Source organism: Hemiscyllium ocellatum, chromosome 43 (assembly GCF_020745735.1).
Source record: "Hemiscyllium ocellatum isolate sHemOce1 chromosome 43, sHemOce1.pat.X.cur, whole genome shotgun sequence".
NCBI lineage: Eukaryota > Metazoa > Chordata > Chondrichthyes > Orectolobiformes > Hemiscylliidae > Hemiscyllium > Hemiscyllium ocellatum.
In genome coordinates this window covers 6023506-6029505 of record NC_083443.1, presented here as the reverse complement: position 1 = coordinate 6029505, position 6000 = coordinate 6023506, and positions in this window count along the sequence as shown.

The window sequence follows — 6000 nt, the reverse complement described above, 5'->3', positions numbered from 1 at the left end:
AAGGGACCATGTTGTGATCGAGAACTTTGATGAACTGGGAAACAGGCTTGAACAGATCAAGATTATTGAAGTTGATGTGCTGGAAATTTTGGCAATTATTAAGATTGATAAATCCTCAGGGTCAGACCAGATTTATCTTCGGTTGCTCCAGGAAGCGAGAAAGGAGGTTGCTGAGCCACTAGTGAAGATCTTTGCTTCCTCACTCTCCATGGGACTGGAGGGAGGCAAATGTTGTTCCTCTTTTCAAGAAGGGGAATAGGGAAATCCCTGGCAATTACAGACCAGTCAGTCTTACGTCTGTGATCAGCAAGATTTTGGAAAGAATTCTGAGGGATAGGATTTATGTCTATTTGGAAAAGCATAGAGTGATTAAAGGCACTCAGCATGGCTTTGTGAGGGACAGATTGTGCCTCACAAATCTTATTGAGTTATTTGAGGAGTTCACGAGACAGGTCAACAGAGGTCAAGCAGTGGATGTGGTGTATATGGACTTCAGCAAGGCATTTGATAAGGTTCCCCATGGTAGACTCATTCACAAAGTCAGGAGGTATGGGATACAGGGAGATTTGGCTGTCTGGATTCAGAATTGGTTGGCTGACAGAGGGCAGAGAGTGGTTAAGGATGGAAAGTATTCTGTCTAGAGGTTAGTGGTGAGTGGTGGCTTGCAGAGGTCTGTTCTTGGGACTCTGCTCTTTGTAGTTTTTATAAATGACTTGACTAAGGAAGTTGAGGGGTGGATTAGGTTTGCCGACGACACAAAGGTTGGAGGTGCCGTTGATAGTATCGAGGGCTATTGCAGGTTGCAGCACGATATAGGTAGGATGCAGAGCTGGGCTGAGAAATGGCAGATGGAATTCAACCTGGATAAATGCAAAGTGATGCATTTTGGAAAGTTGAATTTAAATGCTAAACATTGGATTAAAGACAGGATTCTTGGCAGTGTGGAGGAACAGAGGGATCTTGGTGTTCAAGTGCCTAAATCCCTCAAAGTTGCCACCCAACTGGGTAGGGTTGTTAAGAAAGCATATGGTGTTTTGGCTTTCATTAACAGGGGGATCGAGTTTAAGAGTGGAGAGGTTTTGCTACAGCTCTACAAGTTCCTGGTGAGACCACACTTGGAAAATTGTGTCCAGTTCTGGTCGCCCTATTATAGGAAAGATACAGAGGCTTTGGAGAGGATGCAATGAAGGTTTACCAGGATGCTGCCTGGACTGGAGGGCTTGCCTTATGAAGAGAGGTTGACTAAGCTCAGGCATTTCTCTCTGGAGAGAAGGAGGAAGAGAGGTAACCTGATCAAGGTATACATGGTAATGAGAGACTTGGATAGAGTCAATAGCCAGAGACTTTTCCCCAGGGCAGGATTGACTGGCACAAGGAAGGTATAGAGGAGACATCAGAGAAGATTCGTTATGCAGAGAGTTGTGAATGCATGGAATGCGTTGCCAGCTGTAGTGGTGGAAGCAAAGTTATTTGGGACATTTAAGTGACTGCTGGACATGCACATGGATAGCAGTAAACTGAGGGATGCGTAGGTTAGGTTATTTTATTTTAGATTAGGAATAATCCTCGGCACAACATTATGGGCTGAAGGGGCCTGTTCTGTGCTGTACCTTTCTATGTTCTATGTAAGTTTCCTTCATAGGCATGCACCATCCTGACTTAGAACTATATTGCTGTTCCTTCATTGTCATTGGGTAAAACTCCTGGAACACCCTTCCCAAAGCATTATAAGCGATCCTACAATAGCAATCCTGCAGCAGTGGTGCAGTGGCTCACACCACTTTCTCCTGAGCAAATTAGATAGACAATTGCTGGTCCTGTGTATGCACTGAGTTGACCGTAGCAGTTTGACTATGTTTCGGGTGAAAGCTAGAGAAGTGTAACATCAATAGACAATAGACAATAGGTGCAGGAGTAGGCCATTCTGCCTTCGGGCCTGCACCACCATTCAATATGACCATGGCTGATCATCCTTAATCAGTATCCTGTTCCTGCCTTATCTCCATAACCCTTGATTCCACTATCCTTGAGAGCTCTATCCTACTCTTTCTTAAATGAATCCAGAGACTGGGCCTCCACTACCCTCTGGGGCCGAGCATTCCACACAGCCGCCACTCTCTGGGTGAAGAAGTTTCTCCTCATCTCTGTCCTAAATGATCTACCCCGTATTTTTAAGCTGTGTCCTCTGGTTCGGCACTCACCCATCAGCGGAAACATGTTTCCTGCTGCCAGAGTATTCGATCCTTTAATAATCTTATATGTCTCAATCAGATCCCCTCAGTCTTCTAAACTCAAGGATATACAAGCCCAGTTGCTCCAGTCTTTCAGCGTAAGGTAGTCCCGCCATTCCAGGAATTGACCTTGTGAACCTACGCTGCACTCCCTCAATAGCCAGAATGTCGTTCCTCAAATTTGGAGAACAGAACTGCACAGAGTACTTGAGGTGTGGTCTCACCAGGGCCCTGTACAGCTACAGAAGAACCTCTTTGCTTCTATACTCAATCCCTCTTGTTATGAAGGCCAGCATGCTATTAGCCGTCTTCACTACCTGCTGTACCTGCATGCTTACCTTCATTGACTGGTGTACAAAAACACCCAGATCTCTTTGTACTGCCCCTTGATCTAAATTGATTCCATTTAGGTAGTAATCTGCCTTCCTGTTCTTGCCACCAAAGTGGATAACCATACATTTATCCACATTAAACTGCATCTGCCATGCATCTGACCACTTACCTAACCTGTCCAGGTCACCCTGTAATCTCCTAACATCCTCCTCACATTTCACCCTGCCACCCAGCTTATATCATGAGCAAATTTGCTAATGTTATTACTAATACCATCTTCTATATCATTAACATATATCGTAAAAAGCTGCGGTCCCAGTACTGATTCCTGCGGTACCCCGCTGGTCACTGCCTGCCATTCCAAAATGGAGCTGTTTGTCACTACTCTTTGTTTCCTATCAGCCAACCAACTTTCAAACCAAGTTAGTACTTTGCCCCCAATACCATGCGCCCTAATTTTGCTCACTAACCTCCTATGTGGGACTTTATCAAAAGCTTTCTGAAAGTCCAGGTTCACTACATCTACTGGATCTCCCTCGTCCATCTTCAGAGTTACATCCTCAAAAAATTCCAGAAGATTAGTCAAGCATGATTTCCCCTTCATAAATCCATGCTGACTCTGACCTACCTGTTACTATTATCCAGATGTGTTGTAATTTCATTCTTTATAACAGACTCCAGCATCTTTCCCACCACTGAGGTCTATAATTTCCTGCTTTCTCTCTCCCACCTTTCTTTTTTTTTATTATAAATATTTTTATTGGGAATTTAACATTTTGACAAATTTACAAAAATAAGCAGAATTTTCAAGCACAAACATTAATATAAAAATAGATCTTAAATATATAATCATCAAAATTCAACTAATCCACAATCATCCAGAGTGTATAGTTGAGTCGCTTACATCCTTCAAATAAGAGAAAATGTTCTCTAATACACTCATAACAGTATGATGAAAAGGAAGTTATTTCCAAACAATAAGAACAAAAAAAAATTGAACATGTTTGAATGGAGATCTTCCCCCTTGTTCTCAGGGGGCCTTACTACCTTTCCAACGTTCCACCATATCCTCTCCCAAACAGTGTCCCACCCTCGACCCGGGCGCTCCTTAATAGGATTTAGATATAATACCGAGCAAGAGTTAACAGTGAGCGCCGCACCCCCACCCCTCCCCACCCATACCTGAGTATATCTGCTAGCATCAATGCCACGTACAAACACACATAACTATAAAATTACAACTCCAACAGATTACAGTTAAGTATAATAACATAGCAAGGAAGACAACCCCGCTCCCAGAGGCAAAAGTAAAGTAGAATAAAGTATCCATTTCTCCCCACGGAGTGTGGGAGAGGCAAGCCAACATAAATTGTCTCTTACGATTTATTTAACCGAGTCTAAAAGTTTCTTGGCCTCTTCCGATGATCTAAAATTATACTCGGATCCTTTGTGGGTAAAGCATAACGTCGCTGGGTAGCGTAAGGTGTATTGAATATTTAAGTTCCTTAGACATTTCTTCACCTCATCAAACGCCTTCCTCCTTCGTGCCAAAGCCGGGGAGAAGTCCTGAAATAACATAATCTTGGATCCTTCATGGATCATGGCTTTAGGATCCTTTCCAAGATTTCTGGAGGCATCCAGGAGTATCTGCCTCTCCCTATAACTCTGCAGCCGGAACAGGACCGGGCGTGGGCGCTGGTTTGGGCCAGATCCGCGTGCTGCGACCCGGTAGGCCCACTCCACCCTTACCCGGTCAGTTTCAGCCCCCAGGTTTAAAAGCTGGGGCAGCCATCGCTCCAGAAATACTACTAACTGTCCCTTCTCTTCTTGTTCAGGGAGGCCCAGAAGACGGATATTCTTTCTCCGATTTCTGTTGTCAATATCATCCATGTAGATTTCAAAGGCCCTGACTCTCTGCTCCAGAGCTCGCACCTGTTCTGCAGCTGTTTGAGCTGCAGCCTCGGAGGTCGTGGCCTTTAGTTCCGCCCCCTCCACTCGGCCCTGCAATTCTCCGATGGTTTGATTCTGTTTCTGCAGCTTTTCTTCGAATGCATTCCATCTCTGTCGGGATTCTGCGATGAAATTGACGAGTGTCGTTTCCAGCCTGGCAATCATCTCTATAAGGCCTGTTTTTACATCAGCTGCAGCCGGAGGAGAGGAGGGTGGGGGAGGGGTCTTTGTTTTCTGAGAGCTGCGGGGTCCCTTTGATTTACTCATTATCCACGCAGTATTAGACTGTTTAAATATAATATTCAGCAGCTAATTAAGATTAAAGAAATTTTTTGGGTGGTTTGGCAAGTGTGGTGGGGGCAGGAAACCCACTTTTCCCAGGTTTTGGGAAGGGCTCTGTAGACTCAGACTTGCTGAGTCGCCACCATCTTGGATCCCCTCTCCCACCTTTCTTAAAAGGTGGAACAACATTAGCCACCCTCCAATCCTCAGGAACCGATCCCGAATCTATCAAACTCAGGAAAATAATCACCAACGCATCCACGATTTCTCGAGCCACCTCCTTCAGTACCCTGGGATGTAAACCATCAGGCCCTGGGGATTTATCAACCTTCAGACCTAACAGTCTCTCCAATACTAATTCCTGGCAAATATAAATTCCCTTAAGTGCAGGTCCTTCAGCCACTGTTACCTCAGGGAGATTGCTTGTGTCTTCCCCAGTGAACACAGATCTGAAGTAACAATTCAATTCTTCTGCCATTTCTTTGTTCCCCATAATATATTCCCCTATTTCTGTCTTCAAGGGCCCAATTTTAGTCTCAAACATTTTTTTGCCTTTCACATACCTAAAAAAGCTTTTACTATCCTCCTTTATATTTTTGGCCAGTTTACCTTCGTATCTCATTTTTTTCTCTGCGTATTTCCTCTGTTGTTCTTTAAAAGCTTCCCAGTCCTCCGTTTTCCCATTTATCTTTGCTATGTTATACTTTTTCTCTTTTAACTTTATATTTTTCTTAACTTACCTCGTCAGCCACGGCCTCCTCCCATGCCTCCTCCTAGGATCTTTCTTCCTTTTTGGAATGAACTGATCCTGCATCTTCTGCATTATACACCGAAATATCCGCCATTGTTCCTCCACTGTCATCCCTGCTAAGGTATTGCACCATTGAACTTTGGCCAGCTCCTCCCTCATAGCTCCATAGTTCCCTTTATTCAACAGAAATATTGTCACTTCCAATTGTACCCTCTCCCTCTCAAATTGCAGATTGAAGCTTATTGTATTATGGTCACTACTTCCCAATGGCTCCTTCACTTCAAGGTCCTGATCAATTCTGGTTCATTGCACAATGCCAGATCCAGAATTGCCTTCTCCCTGGTAGGCTCCAGCACCAGCTGTTCTAAGAATCCATCTCGGAGGCACTCCACAAAGTCTCTTTCTTGAGGTCCAATACCATCCTACTTCTCCCAGTCTACCTGCATGTTGAAA